Below are 15,961 nucleotides of genomic sequence, written 5' to 3' on the forward strand. Positions count from 1 at the left end.
AACTGTTCAATATGCTGAACAGAGCAGAGCAGCTACCCTCCCCCAACGACAAAAATTTTTTCAGTTCTAAGTATCAAAAGAGTGTTGAGACCCCCATACCACTCAAAAGAGAAGCATAAATTGCTTAGGACTTAGGGCCCCAAGGGCTTAGTCCTCACGCTGGTTCCAACGTGTACTATGCGTGAGACCCTTGTAGGTCTCAATCCCTAAGACTCAGTATTCTCACCAGTAAAATGCAAACATTCATTTCATAGGTGCTCCCTCACACAATTATTGTAGGCATCACTGCCATAATGTATGAAAAATATTCTTTAAACTGACTAAAATCATGTTAGATGCATGGTGATTGGTATGTAGGACGACAATCAGGATAATCATCATGCAGGCAGTTTGGATACATGGCTTTAGAGCTCAGTAAAGAAAGAAGCTCAACTTCAAATCTAAGTAGAATCTTATTAGTTTTAATTTCATCTCAACAGGTATTTATTGAGCAATATCTCTGAGATAGCTTTCTTCCAGGTACTACAGATAATAAAAATAAGATATTCTCCCTGAATTAAGGAGCTATCTTTTTAGGATGGAAATAAAGGCATAAACAAAAAGTTATAATACTATGAGAAATAATCTAAGATAACAGAGGATAGGTGAATAAAGTTTTTTAGAAGCAGAGCCATTCAAAATATATTTTAAAAGTTTATGGGCTGCATTATTGCTGGCAACAACAACAAAACCCCTTTCTTTACTCTCTCCCTTTACCGAACCCTATGGGGGAAAATGTACATTCTTATGACTTAGATTACTCACTCTACAGAAGATGAAAGTTGGCAAGAAAACTGAAATTGCTTTCTAACAATGAATATGTTAAATCTGACCATATAGGAAAGTAACACAAGGGAGGCAGCTCCCTAATCTTTACTCCTGAAATAGGACCACTAGCCATGACACAAAACAGCTTTATACACTGTGAATTGCTTATCACTGTAATTGAGGTATAAAATGCTTTCAGAATGCAAAGGAACGGTATTTGAGGAGAGTGCTCTAGGACACTCCAGACAGCTGGATCATCATCTCATTTCTTGTGCTCATAAGAAATAATTAACTGATCAATAAATAAAGGTCTGATGAAATGAACCAGTGTGACACAGTAATATAGGAAGGGGGCACTAGTTTTAGTCCTTCCTCTACCAAGTTTGATTGGAAGGGAGAATGCCAAATATTCAGAAACATTTCATAGAAAACAGTAAATGGAGTCATTTTGCCTACACATTGTCTTGAGAACTGAAAAATATCAGGATCACTAAATAGCTGTTTTATTAGTTATCTTACATTATATTACATATATTCAGACACTCCCTGTCATGTTCCTTTCCATGAATGTAGTCAGCATTGTCCACTCTAGTGGTTCCAAGCCATTTAAGTCTAAAGGTTTCTTTAGTAGTTCAAGAAGAACCACCACCCTTACAACTACTATTTCTGTCAACAAGCCTCACAGAGTAAGAAAAAAGTCCAGATTTCTGACAGAATCCTAATGAGGGATAGTGTATTTGTTACTATTTTGCAACAGTAACACACTGAATATGACACAGTTTGAGGTCACCTAAGATCCCTCATGGATGTAGTCCAGGAGAATCTCCTATTTTTGTGGGCTTTACCTCCAGGAAACCCACCAGGTTCTCACAGTGAAGATATAAGAAAGATCCCTTCATGGTTCTGAGAGAAGGAGAGGAAAAGTAATCATTCTGAAATATGTTCAGATCTTTCTCCACAGCAAAGGTCTACTTTTCAGGGGAAAAAGGCTTTGCCAGAACTTTATCCCAATTTAAGGGAAGAGAATTGTGGAAGGGGATTTCCCCTTTATTAGACCATTTTAGCCTTGTCTAACCTAAGGGAAAAAAAAAAAAAAACAACCATAGTTAACAGTGGTCAGATCTCCAAGAATATAGACTGGGAATGCTGCTGCCATGCGCAGGAGGGAAAAGGTTATCCCATTAGAGAAACACTTGTGAAAATCACGGCCCTAAGACTAGATCTAATCAGAATATTATAGAATGCTTCCTCTCCCAACATTTATCCAATACACCAACAGGGTTCCTCTAAAGTACTAGTGGTTTACAGTGAAAGAGTTGCAATCTCTGTCTCTCTTTTTCTCCAAGGAAGGCCGAAGTCAAAATAGGAGCCCAAAACTAAGACAGTAGAGGAATTTGAAACTTCTGGTACTTAGAGCTATAGCAATCATTAAACATAGGCCAACTTCTAGTTTGATTAACATAAATTCTCACACCAAAAGCTGTTTACCTCAGTTCCTATTACCTGACACAACATGTATGACTTTCAACAAAAATTTACAAAACACATCAAAGCCAAGAAAAAACATAGTCTGAGGAGACAATATAATCATTAGAAACAAACTCATGTATGACACAGATGTTGGAATGATTTACAGTGTAAAATAACTATGATTAATGTGTTAAGGGTGTAATGGAAAAAGTAGACAGCATGCAAAAAAGGATGGGTAATGTAAGCAGAGAGAAGGAAACTTTAAGAAAAAAATCGAAAGGAAATTCTAGAAATAATATATATTGCAGCAAAAATGAAGAATGCTTTGGATGAAATCATTAGTGGATTCACACAGCCATGGAAAGAATCTGTGAGCTCAAAGATAGCAGGAGAAACTTCCTAAACTGAAAGTCAAAGAAGAAAAAGAATGAAGTCTAAAATAGAACATTCAAGTTCTATGGGACAATTCTAAGATGTGTTATATACGATTTTAATATCAGAAAGCAAAGAGAGAACAGAGCAGAAAAAAAATATTCAAATAAAAGCCGAGAACTTTCCAAAATTAATGACAGACTCCAAACCACAGATTCAGGAAATTCAGAGGGCACCAGGTAAGATAAATGTGAGAAAACCACACCTACCTATATCATCTTCACACCATAGAAACCTAAAAACAAAAAGAAAATTTTGAAAGGAGCCAGAGGAGGGGAAATGAACCTAGAAAGGAACGAGGGTAAGAATCACAACAGACTTCTTATTGGAAGCCGTGGAAACAAAACGGGAGTGAAGGGAAATATTTCAAGTATTGAGTGAAAATCCACCTCCCAAATTAGAACTCTCTATCCACTAAAATTATTTTTCCAAATGAAGGGAAAGTAAAAACATTCTCAGGAACACAAAAATTGGGAAAATTCATCACGTGTGGAACTGTCCTGAAACAAATGTTAAGAGAGTGTCTTTGGTAGAAGGAAAATGATCTAGGTCCCAAATTTGGATCTATAAAAGAAAAGAGAATCACGGAAGAACAAAAGATAAAGGTGGAATAAAATGTTTTGTTTTTCATACTCTTAGTCGATCCAAAATATAACTGTTCGAAATAATAATAGTAACAATGTATTGGGTGATCATAACATACAGATAAGTGAAATAAATACAGTAATATCACAAATGGGATAGGAGGGAGGAACTGGGACTATTCCATACAGATACAGAAGGTATCCATATGACAAAGGAAGTAGTTTAGTGTTATTTAAAGTGAATTTAGATTAGAGGTGGCTGGGTGGCACAGTCAGTTAAGCATCAGACTCCTGGTTTGGGCTCATGCCATGATCTCAGGGTCCTGATCTCCTGTGAGATCATGCCCCATGTAGGCTCCAGGCTCAGCACAGAGTCTGCTTCAGTTTCTCTCTCGTCTCCCTTTGCCCCTCTCCCCTGTGCCATCTTTCCTGAAGAGAAAATTTATTTATTTAAAATTTATTAAATTATTTTAAATTTATTTATTATTTATAATTTATAAATAAATAAATCTTTAAAAAATTGAAGTGAATTTAGATTAAAATGTGTATTGTAAACTCTAGGGAAATCACGAAAAGTATTTTAGAATAAATATAACTGTCAAGCTAAGAGAAGAACTATAGAGTCATATAAAATGCTCAATAAAACCAAAGAAAGCAGAAAAAGAGGGAGAAAAAAAAAAACAAGGAACAAGTACAGCCAATAGAAAACAATTACAAACACAGTAGATACTAATCAATAATCTCTTTAAATGTGAATGGTCTAAATACACCAGTTAAAAAACAAATACTGTCAGAGTGGATTAAAAAAACAAGCCCTGATTATATACTGTCTACAAGAAATGTACTTTAAATATAAAGACTCAGATAAATTAAAAGTAAAAGGGATGGAAAAAGACATACCACACTAATCAAAGAAAGCTGAATTAGCTATGTTTATTTCCAACAAAGCTGACTTCAGAGCGAGGGAGATTATCAGGGATAAAGACAAGCATTATATGATTATAAAGGTTTAAATTCTTTTAGAAGTCATAACAATCTTGTGTATGCACCTAATACAAAAGCATCAAAACACATGATGTGAAAACTGACAGCACTTAAAAGAGGAATAGACAAATTTACTGTCATAGTTAGAGACTTCAACACTCCTCTTTCAGTAACTGATACACAAAGCAGGCAGAAAATCAGTAAGGGTATTGACAGCCTGAACAACACTATTAACCAACTTGATCCAAATAGCATTTATAGAAAACTGCATTCAACTACTGAAGATTATGCATTCTTCTCAAGCTCACATGGAACATTCAGCAAGATCGACCACATTCTGGGCTATATAATACAGTTACAAGATGAGATAAATGTCAAGACTTTATAGGTTTACAAGACTAGAAATCACACAAAACATGTTCTCATGCACAATGGAATCAAAGTAGAAATTAAAAACAGAAAAAACCTGGGAAATTTCAAAATAGATTAAACAACAGAATTCTAAGCAACATAACATGAATTAAAGAAGAAATCTCAAGATAAATTTTAAAATATTTTGAGCCAAATGAAAACGAAAACACAAAAGTATAAAAGCAGTGTTTAGAACGGAATTTAGGGTACCTATTTTAGAGAAAATAAAGATAAAAAATGGACAGACTAAGCTTTTACCTTAGAAAACTAGGGAAAGAAGAGCAACATAGGCTTAAAGCAAGCAGGAGAAAAGAAAAGAAATAATAAAAATGACAGTGAAAATCAATGAGGTTGAGAACAGGAAAATACTAGAAAAAAATTAATGAAACCAAAGCCATTTCTTTGAAAAGATTAATAAAAGGGATAAATCTCTAGCCAGGCTGAGAATAAAAGGGAAAAGACACAAATGTAAGGCAGGAGCCAGATTTCTCACAGTTGGAGTGGAAATTTACAAGTAAACAAGGGGAAGAGGCCGCAGTGACCCAGGTGGTAAGGGATTAGACTTGGGGACATCAGAATTAACTCATGATTAGCTTACTGTAGATACAGATGGTTACATATGGACATATAGGTATGTCTGTATACAAGGGTCGACAGACACATATATATTTCCTCCTTCTGTCAGCTGAGAAGGCCTAGAAGCGAAATACCCCACCATTAATAAGCATGCCTAGTACCTAGAACTTGGTTTCTGATACCATTCTTCAATAAAAGGAATCAGTGCTCCTTGAGAGCTGACTGATTCTAGGTCTAGGGCAGGAAATAAAAAACATGAACTTACAGCTCTTGACAGTGCTAGAAGGTAAGGAAGTGCTACACACACACACACACACACACACACACACACACACTAATGTGTAATGTTGGAGATCCAAAAGCCATCTGGGAAAAAAAAAGCCTCCTAATGGCCAAAGTTGGTACAATTTGAGCACACACTGAATCAAACAGCCTTAGATCAAGACCAAAAGTTTAAAATAACTAGCCATGAGTCCTCACTGATATAAATGAGTGATTGAATAAATAAATAATTGTGGGAAAAGAGACCAATCTCCCATGCAGAAGAATTCCATAGTTTAGGTCGATACACCACCTTCTAAATTCCCACTCCTTGGAAATGGGCTATGCATAGTGACTTTCTTTTAGAGGGTAAAGTATAACGTGTGTTTGGGGAGTAACTTTACAGTAGAGACACCAGGCAGACAGTACCTGTGCCGGGTGATCAAGGTCAACATCGGCAGCAATATCATGTCGACTGTTATGTAGCCTTGACCCAGTATGAGTAGAGTGCTACTTTACCTCTGAGTTCTTCCTCCGCCACACTCATAACCCTACTCTAATCACGAGACAAATCCCAGAGAAATTCCAGCTGAGGGATAGTCTACAAAATGCTTGGTCAATATTCTTTAAAAAAAAAAATGCCAAAGTCATCAAAAACAAGGGAAGTCTGAGGAACTGTCAGTCAAGAGGAGCCCAAGAAAATGTGACAACAAAATGTAATGTCACATCCTTCATGGGATTGTGGACCAAAAAAAAGAGTATCAGTTACAATCTAAGGGAATGTAACCATGGACTTTTGCTACCAATAATGTATCAATATTGGTTCATTGATTGTAACAAATGTGCCACACCGATTTCAGGTGTTAATAATAGGGAAAACAGATCTGGGAGACTCTCTGTACTACCTTTGCAATTTTTCTATATATCTCAAGTTATTAAAAAATAAAAAGCTTTATTTATGTGGAAATTGGCCTAGATGGCTTTTAGTGTATCCACTCCAATGCTGAGATTTAGTGACTTTAAATAAGATATCTGTGAGAGTGTGTTGTGACAACCAGTAGCAGGAAATTATATATATATATATCCATTAAAATTATACATCTATTGAGAGACTGGAAATCTATATGTATATGTATATGCATACATCTACATAGAGATATAATAGCACTATAATCTCTGGACACTATCATTCCGATTATGGACCATCTTTATTTTCTTCATTTCATTGTGACAGTATTTTAAAAACAATTTACCTGGTGCCTACGTGGCTTCATTGGTTAAGTGTCTGCCTTCAGCTCAGGTCAAGATCCCAGAGTCCCGGGATCCATTCCCCCCGTGAGGCTCCCTGCTCTGTGGGGAGTCTGCTTTTCCCTCTGTCTTTCACCCTGCTTGTGCTCTCTCTTTCTCTCTCTCTCTCTCTCTCAAATAAATAAATAAAATCTTAAAAAAAAAAAAAAAAGAAAGAAAAGAAAAACAGGGGCGCCTGGTTGGCTCAGTGGGTTAAGCCTCTGCCTTCAGCTCAGGTCATGATCTCAGGGTCCTGGGTTAGAGCCCTGCATCGGGCTCTCTGCTCAGCAGGGAGCCTGCTTCCTCCTCTCTCTCAGCCTGCCTCTCTGCCTACTTGTGATCTCTCTCTCTCTGTGTCAAATAAATAAATAAAATCTTAAAAAAAAAAAAGAAAAGAAAAAGAAAAACAATTTACCAAGGAACAATTATTTTTGTCAACTAAAGAGAAGTTAATGGAAGTTTTAATTTTGAAAAACAAGGAGTATCCATGGCGAGTGGGGCCTGTTGGGGCTGTGTGTCCTTCTTCCAAACTCAGCTAGCACCCTGTGCTTACCTCTGTCATTGTATTTATGAGAAACCGCTTTATATGTTTACATTATTTGTTGTCTTCCTTCCGAAATTACACAATTCTCTGGGGGGGGGGGATCCGTACTCCTACCACCTTAGGAAGCCTGGCACGCATGCTATGTCCTTGGGGGCACAGGCGGAGGGCAGCGCTGTGTGAGGTCTTGGACAAGTGACTGCTTGAGTTTCTTCACATGAAAATGCAGAATGTGGGCTACTGCCATCTCTGGGGCTCCTTCCAGATCTAGGATTCAAGATTCGTTTCCCATCTCAATGAATTGGGCATAATTTCACAAAACAGGAACTCTAGGGAGATTATGTGACTTGCCCACATTCTCCTTTTGCATCTTCTGGAAGGTGATGGAAGATCGAGATTCAGGAAATGTCGGCTCTGTGGGAATGGGCTCAGAAAGCCTTTTTCTGTAAGGTTTAAATAATTTATTATCTGCAGTTAAATTTGTCTTTGAAAATTTACAAATGCCTGAACAAACTGGAATGGTTAAAATACGAAAGGATTAAATACGAGGATAATTATTTTGTAAGATCTTTTTGAATATGTTTTTTAAGTTTTCTACACTGTGCAGAGAAGCTCCTGTGTGATGAAGTGAGTGCATTGCTCTATGTGTGTCACTCAGATGCTGCTGCTTTTTCCCGGTACCCAAGGATTGAGGAAGAATGATGGAAAAGCACCATTCACTGTCTACACCTCTAAAAGTCACACTCTGAGGCTTTTCCAGCTTCAGTGATTCTGCCCTGTCTTGATCAGCAATATTCTCCAGCTATCCCATTCCTGTCCTCAGTGACACTGATTGCTTGGAACCCACTAGTACACAAAAAAAGTCCATGGCAGTGGTATTTGTTTCCTATTGAGCTGCAACAAATTACTACAAATTTGATTGAAGGCAACACACATTTATCATCTTACAATTTTGGAGGTCAGAGGTCTAAAATCGGTGTCACTCAAGGCATTAGCAAGGCTGCATTCCATTCTGGGGGCCCTGGGGAAGAACCCATTTCCTTGCCTTTCCCAGCTTCTAGAAGCTGCCCATCATTGCGTGCTCAGGACTGCCCCTCCAGCTTCAAAGCCAGCAGGGTGGCATCTTTGGAGCTCTCTGACACGAACCCTCTGCCTGTGTCATCACATCTCCTCTCTAACTCTGACTCTCCTGCCCTTCTCGAACAAGAACCCTGTGATCACCCTGGGCCCACCCAAATAATTCCAGAGAATCTTCCCATCTCAAGACTCCAAATCATATCTCTGAAGTCCTTTTTGATACGTACGGTAATGTGTTGACATCTTTGCTACGGGGGCCATGATTCTGTCTAGTATATATCCATCTTTCCTTTACTAGCCAGTGGAGTGGACATTTCTTATGTGAAACCCTATTTTCTTGTAACCTCTGAGTCAGGCATCTTTGGTACCAGTCACATCTCGTCCCAGAGAAGTCACCACTTTGTTGGTTCCATAAAGCTTGCCCTTTTAGAAAGTATAAAAGGATACGTGAAGCTCTAATTATAGCCTTGTGAGCAAATGATACTTTCATGTCAGGCAGAATTTGTTTTTTTTTTTCTTAAGAGTATAGATTTGGTGGGACACACTTTGATTTAAATCTGGGCTCCACCTTCTACGATCTCTGTCACTTAGAGTGGGTGGCTTGCTTTTTTCCGAGCTTTGCTATCTCTGACTCAACCACAACTCCTGTCATCCTTATACTACATCCTCCCCCATCCCTGAGATTTCTCTCTTGAGATTTGAAGGATAGCCAGGGTGTCTTAAATTACACAGTAAGGGGCATAATTGAACTTCATAGACTTTAACAGAAACAAGCAGAAAACAAACAAGATCATATAATGTGGGTGGGCTTTTTCTATGAAGCCTAAAGTTTGACTTATTCAAATCCTGCCTCTGAAAACATTTTTAATTCTTATTTTCTAGAACCTATAAATACCTACCAAAAAAAAAAAAAAACTTTGAAAAAGTACCTAAAGTTCCAGTAAGACCCTAAGGTGATGAAATATTATGCACATTATAAAGTATGATATCTATAAAAAGGAGTTTACTATTAATCTTATGACCCTTTTCACTCCTTGCCCCACCCTGTGTCTCTGTGATTCTCTGTATCTTGTTCAAGTTGTTCTGCATGCCCCATGGTTTGGGGGGTCCAGCTCCTTTTTCCATTTTTTGAAAAGAAAATTAAACTAAGTTCCCAAAGTGTTCCTGTCCTTCCCCAATGTCTCTTTTTATTAATATATTGAATTGGTTAAAAACTCAATGTTTAATTAGGAGCCTAGTATATTATTAGCAACATAATTTATTAAGGATTGATTTTATTTATACACACACACACACACACACTTATTTTTTTTCTTAGCACAATGTCTTTGGCATTTTATAACACGAAATAGAAAACAATCAGCCCCATCTGCAAGGGAGGACTCCTCGACCACATTCTTGGGATCTGTGCCCTGACTCCTTCTTTCCCTCTTCTCATTCTCTCATTCACATTCCCTCTTTCAGTCATTTTTTTTTTATGTAAGAAATGCAACACTTTGGCTCATTGCCAACCTTTTGAACAACACAACATATATAACACCAAGTGGGGAAATGTTGCCATCTTCTCAATCTTGTAAAGTAATCATGATAAAAAGTGTTGCCAATTTTGGCCTCCAGGATGTTTCATCTGTATACACCTGCTGGACGTTATGCCATGGCCAAGTGTGTAGATCTGACTTATGTGTTAGTGGCCAGGTAGGTGTCCATTGCCTGGACGTATCGCAGTTTGTGTCTCTCGAGTGCTCTCTTTACTGTTGCCGCAGAAAGCAGATTGTTCGTCTCATTGCATTTATCACTCCATGTATTTTTCAGGGGAAAAGCACCAAAAAGGAATGCAAATGCAGCCCTAGAGCTATTTCCTTCAAAAAAAAAAAAAAAAATCCTTTCTCCCCAACCCCCTCACTTCTTGATCTCTTATCTTAGAGGAGTTGAGGGAGTGGCCCAGGAAAGTTTTATTTAGCAATGTATTATCCACCATGAATAAACAATTACTAGGGGTACTTCTGTGAGAATACCCCGGGAAGGGAGCCCTGTGCTGACTTTGAAAAAATATCTGCTGAAAATAGTTACTTTTATTATGCAGCAAGACAGACAGATACACACACATATATAAAACAAAGGTTTTTGTGTTTCCATATGTTGATATATAAATATATTGGAACATTCAATTTCATTAGTCTTAGCATATTTCATTAATTAACAACTTATATCTGCTAAAGATCAGGTATCAAAACATCATTCTGCTTAGGGCGTGCTGAACATTGTTCTGAACGACATCCTCACACAAAAATATCACCATCTGGAAACCAGAAATGGAGCATCGTGCTTACAGGGGGTTCTTATCTCCTGGACTTTTCTACTTGTCTCTCTCTCCTGTCTCTCCCTTCCCCTCCCCTGGAGTCAGCCAGCTCTCATGACCACACCATGTGTTTGTCAATTCCTAGCAACAGTTCTAGATTATGATCATCAGCGATGTGTCTCAACCCACAGAGAGACTCAGACTTCATTCTCCTCCTTTTGTCTCCTCAGGGAACTCCTCAGCCACTGTATCACTGACAGGATTTCTCATCGTTCTACTCATTTCTAACAAAGGCAGTCTCATCCATGTCACCTGTGTGCAACCCAAGCCTGTTAGCTTGGTCACAGTCAAAAGAGACTTATAAATACTTAAAAACAAAAAGTACTTAGAAATAGGAAGAGGGAAAGAAGAAGGAGACTTTCCGTGTCCCTTCTGTAGTGACCAGGAAGAGTATTTAGGCTGCTAAGACACAAAGAGAAGTTCTTGACGAACAGTCTTACCTCTGCCTGATGGCGTAGAGCTCAGGGGGCAATCAAAGCCCATCCCCTAAGGAAGCCAATCGTCACAGTCCCCTCCACCGGCCCCCATTCACCTGCAACGAAAGATCCACTCCTGAACTGACCGACAGTTGTGTACCTGGACAGTTCCTAAAGGAAACAGTGCAGCATTTGACTAATCTTGCATAATATTTTCATAATCCACGCCCATTTGTCCCAAGGAAAAACCTGTTCCCTGATCTTTTTGTATCAGGAGACATTCCAAACAAGGGGATGAGACAGTGAGCTCCTTCAGACAAAGGATCCGAATTAGAGGAGACTTGCTGTATGTGTGGGCACCACAAGATTTGGAGAGCTTTACTTCAAGCCGGGCCCAGGACTAGAGAAAGAAGTGAAGAACAAATCACTTTCCTCTCCCCAAGGATCTTGCAGACTTTGGAGGGGTCACAATCAGTAAATCTCATGGAGAAATGTTGAGGACACAATGGGAGAGGGGACATATTATCAACTGGGAATCTGGGAAGGATTCACCAAGGAGTAGTGTCTGCAATAGGTTTTGAAGCATGAGTAAGAGTTCTCCTACTGAATGAGGATTGAGCTAGGCTTGGGGGTAGTGGGAAAGATGTTGAAAGCCAAGAGATCAGTATACAAAGGTAATAAATTATTGAATAGGATGATACATTTGAGGAACTGCGAAGTCTTCTGTATGGCAGAAACCAAGTATGTGGAAGCAAAGGGGAGAGATGAGGCTGAAGAAGTAGGAAGCCCATATAAATCATGGGCTGATTTACAACTTAGAAAGTAACAACTGTGAATTTGGGTACTATAATGACTCTTCACTTTACTGGCTGAACTTAGCATATTATTTGTAATTGCGACGGGGAAGCACTGAAGGGAGGAGTTTGATGTATATTTAGTTACTCTGTGTGATCAGAAATTGGGTGGTCTAGTTGGTCAAACGACCTACCTTGAATTAGGTCACTGAATACCAGCTTCCAAATAATTAGAATAATTAAAGTCCATTAAATATTAAAGCTGCCATTAGTACATGTGAATACTCCTTTAACATTTCAGAAGGAATTTCAAGACTTCAGAAAGGGTCAGGACTGTAATCAGCATGACTCCCACTCTGTGTGAGGTCCAAGGTGATTGCCAACAAGGTCCATGAGGGAGGAGGTGAACTTAGGATTCTCCTATTTTAAAAATCACTTGCATTTAGAATATTTTTACACTTTATGTGCTGTGAAGCCTCCTGACAGATTGAATTTGAGCCAATGTAATACATGAAGCACTGCACTAATAATGTTAATGCAAACAAATAATCAGAATAAACCACATTTCCCCACGTGATCTAGTAAACATATGGTCTTGCGGTTGAAACTTGGCAAGTTAATTGTCATAAGAACCCTGAAAGGAAGGTGGAATGAATTGGTAATTCTATCCCTAGGTCAGATCTCCGTCCTTGATATTTCCCTGTTCCCACAGACTGGCAAACCCTTAAAACAGCAAGTACATTCTATTGTTAGCGTTCCTTCCCCTAGTGAAATTGCATTAATGATTATAATTTGCTCCATTGGTATTGGTTTTACAGCTTCATTTAAATGCATCCATTATTTTACTTTGTTTTTAAAGACCTGTTAGATACCTAGGGCAGGAAAGGTTTTTTTTTTTTTTTTCTTTGTATATATAACGTGTAAGAAGCTAAGACTCAGAAATGTGGTTGCTTTGTCCAAGGATACATAACCTGAACTCCAGACTACAATGGATGCTTCTACCTCCAGAATCTGAATTCTCATTTTCACAATATCATATGGCCTCAAGGACATGACTTACTCACTTATTCAGTTTATTTATTTATTTTTTAAAAATTAACATATAATGTATTATTTGCCCAATACACATAATGTATTATTTGTATAATTCACAGGTCTGTGGATTGTCAGGCTTACACATTTCATATCACTTACCATAGCACATACCCTCCCTAATGCCCATAACCCAGCCACCCTATCCTTCCTTCCCCCTCCCCGCCGGCAACCCTCAGTTTGTTTCCTGAGATTAAGTTACTCACCAGTCTAAACACTGCTTGTGTTCCTAACACTGTCTTAATTAAAACCTCACATCAGACCTGCATTATAGGTGCTATAGTTAGTCCCATTTTGCAGATGAGGAACCTGAGACATGGAAAAATTAGGGAACACAAACTCTCAAAGGAGGAATTAGGATTCAAACCCCAGTACTTGCTTGGCTCCAGAGTCTCTGCTCTTAATTACAGTCAGTATGCACCCTCCAAGGCAGCTGATTTCCCTTCCCTGATGCTATTACTGTACCTTGCAATTTTACTACAATATCACTTGTTTCTGTGGCTTTCTTCCCCACTGAACTTGAAGATTCTGGACAGCAGAGCCAATGACTTAATTATTTTTGTTTGTATTTGTTAAGCCCCGAAAGTATTCCCCTGTATTTCCTGTCTTCTGATCTCAGTTAATGACATAATCATTGACTCAAATTCCAAGCCAGAGATGTGGCATTATTTTAGATTTTTCCCTTCTTCCTCACTCCTATCACAACCAAGTCCTGCCAATTCTTCTTCCTTAACTCCTCTCAGATTTGTCCTTTCCTCGCTCTCCACCAGTACTACCTGTTCAAGACTGCACATTTCTGGATCGTATCAGCCACGTTGCTGGTCTTCTTGCCTCCTTAGGTCCTTATTCCAGTCTATCCTCGCAGCTAGTCACGATCCAACCACATCACTCACTTACTCAGCATCGGACTCATCGGAACAACCTGAAGGTCATTTCTGTTTTTTGTTTTCCTCACTCATCACACCCATGTAGATTTTGCTTCCTTCCTAGATCAAGAAGAACTTCCCTTTACTTCTTCGCTTGTGGGGTTCCCACTCTTCATATAAGACTCAAATCTATTTATTTTACTTATCCATTCCACCACTGATAAAATCTCAGCTGGGCTCCAGCACAGCCCGACGCCTGCCATGGAATTTTGAGCGTTCATGTTCATGTCTCTCATGGTAGGTGTTCATGACGTTGTCTATGAGTTTATCTGGGATATATACTTTGTAGTCAGAGGTCAGGATCAGAGTCAGTGAGGCAAAGTCACAGAGCTTAGTATAGAGTCACGGATTAGTGAGAAGGGTAACTCAGATATGGTCAACCTTACATTTTACTGTGTATTTTGGGTAAATGATACACCTACGATCAAAGATCATGGTGTTGTGAATGATCACAGCTCTCCCAGGTCTCTTTTTAGCTCAGAATACCTCCAGAGTTTTGAGGTATCAGCTAGCCTTGTAGAGTGAAGGCCAAACCATAGCAGAGAGGCCGAGTCTTGGGCTATCTTCTTTGTTATTTTGTTCTTTGTAAGGTGGGCATGGCTAACACCAGCATCCATGATCCACCCTATGACCACAAAGGGAATTGTATGCCATCGAAGAATTGAATGATTTGGTTACTTTTCTCCTTATGACATTCCTGCTCCTTCTCATCTCTACAGGTCAGGCCATTGCCTACCTTAGATGGTTCATGCATTTCTTATTTGACCCAGGTCTGCCGCATTGCTCTCCAGAATGGTGCTGCCTTGTCCATACTCCCACCAGGGTTCAGGAAGTGATCTCCTTTCCTAAGCATTTGCTAACTCTGGGTGGTATCTGATTTTCACTTAGATGGACAGAAAGGGGTATGTCCGCATTATTTTAATTTTTACTTCCCTTGTTACACTTTGACTAACAAAGTTGAGAATCTCTTCCACTACTTTTATCTTTCCAGGCTTTCCTTTTCTTTGAACTGTAGCATCATAACCTTTGCCTATTTTTCTACTGTGTTCGTTTTTGTTTCTGGTTGATTCAGAAGAGTCCCTTGTATTTTCTAGATTAATCCCTTGTTGATTTTTGAGGTTGCAAATATGTTCTCCTAATCTGCCACCCATATGTTAACATAATCTATAGAGCGGTTCGTTGAACAGAGGTCTTTAATTTTGATATTGTCAAATCCAATTTTTGCCTTCTGGTTTGTGCTTTGGGGTTCTTATTTAAGAAGTACTTCTCTATCAGATGATTAAATAAATTATCATCTCCCCCATTCATTTTATAGCTTTACCTTTAATACATAGGTCTTTTAAACCCCCGGAGTTCACGCTAATATTCAATATAAAGTGTGGGCCCAAACTTATTTTTTATGCATATGATGAGCCAGTTTCCTGAATACCATCTACTGAACAATCTTCAGTCAATCCACTTCTTATTCTTCCTGTTTGTGGAAGCATTTCTTTACTATATCAAATCTTTGGGTGCATGTGTCTCTCTATCTCTCTGCCTCCCTCTTTGTCTCTCTCTGTCTCTGTCTCTCTGCCTGTCTCTGTCTATATGGATAGATTTTATAGTATCTATCTATCTATCTATCTATCTCACACATCCTGTTCTCTGTTTCTCTGAAGAACCCTGGCTAATAAACTAGTATAGAAGAATGATATTGATATAACTGTTTATTTTCTAATTTATTTTTTAAATTTATTTTTTAATAACATATAATGTATTGTTTTCCCCAGGTGTATAGGTCTGTCCATCATCAGACTTACACATTTCACAGTATTCACCATAGCATATACCCTCCCCAATGCCCTTGGCCCAGCCACCTTATCCCTCCTCCCCCAGCCCCCAGCAACCCTCATTTTGTTTTGTGAGATTAAGAGTCTCTTATGGTTTGTCTTCTTCTGGTCCCAT

The 15,961-nt window shown here is 38.6% G+C and overlaps 1 protein-coding gene across 5 annotated transcripts in view; it reads right to left on the reverse strand.

Annotated features, from left to right (window-relative positions):
* The window catches only part of ITPRID1 (ITPR interacting domain containing 1), a 121,403-nt gene extending 110,007 nt beyond the window's left edge, over positions 1–11,396 (reverse strand). For 4 of the 5 annotated variants that reach the window (XM_032304884.1, XM_032304882.1, XM_032304883.1 and 1 more), the window contains exons 1-2: positions 11,230–11,396; positions 2,919–2,944 (exon numbers count right to left, since the gene is read on the reverse strand). The gene's annotated coding sequence lies outside the window, so the exon portion shown is untranslated. The remainder of the gene's footprint in view (positions 1–2,918; positions 2,945–11,229) is intronic. The other variant, XM_032304880.1, reaches the window with a different exon arrangement.
* Between the last annotated feature and the right edge of the window lie 4,565 nt (positions 11,397–15,961).

Source organism: Mustela erminea, chromosome 11, assembly GCF_009829155.1.
Source record: "Mustela erminea isolate mMusErm1 chromosome 11, mMusErm1.Pri, whole genome shotgun sequence".
NCBI classification, from domain to species: domain Eukaryota; kingdom Metazoa; phylum Chordata; class Mammalia; order Carnivora; family Mustelidae; genus Mustela; species Mustela erminea.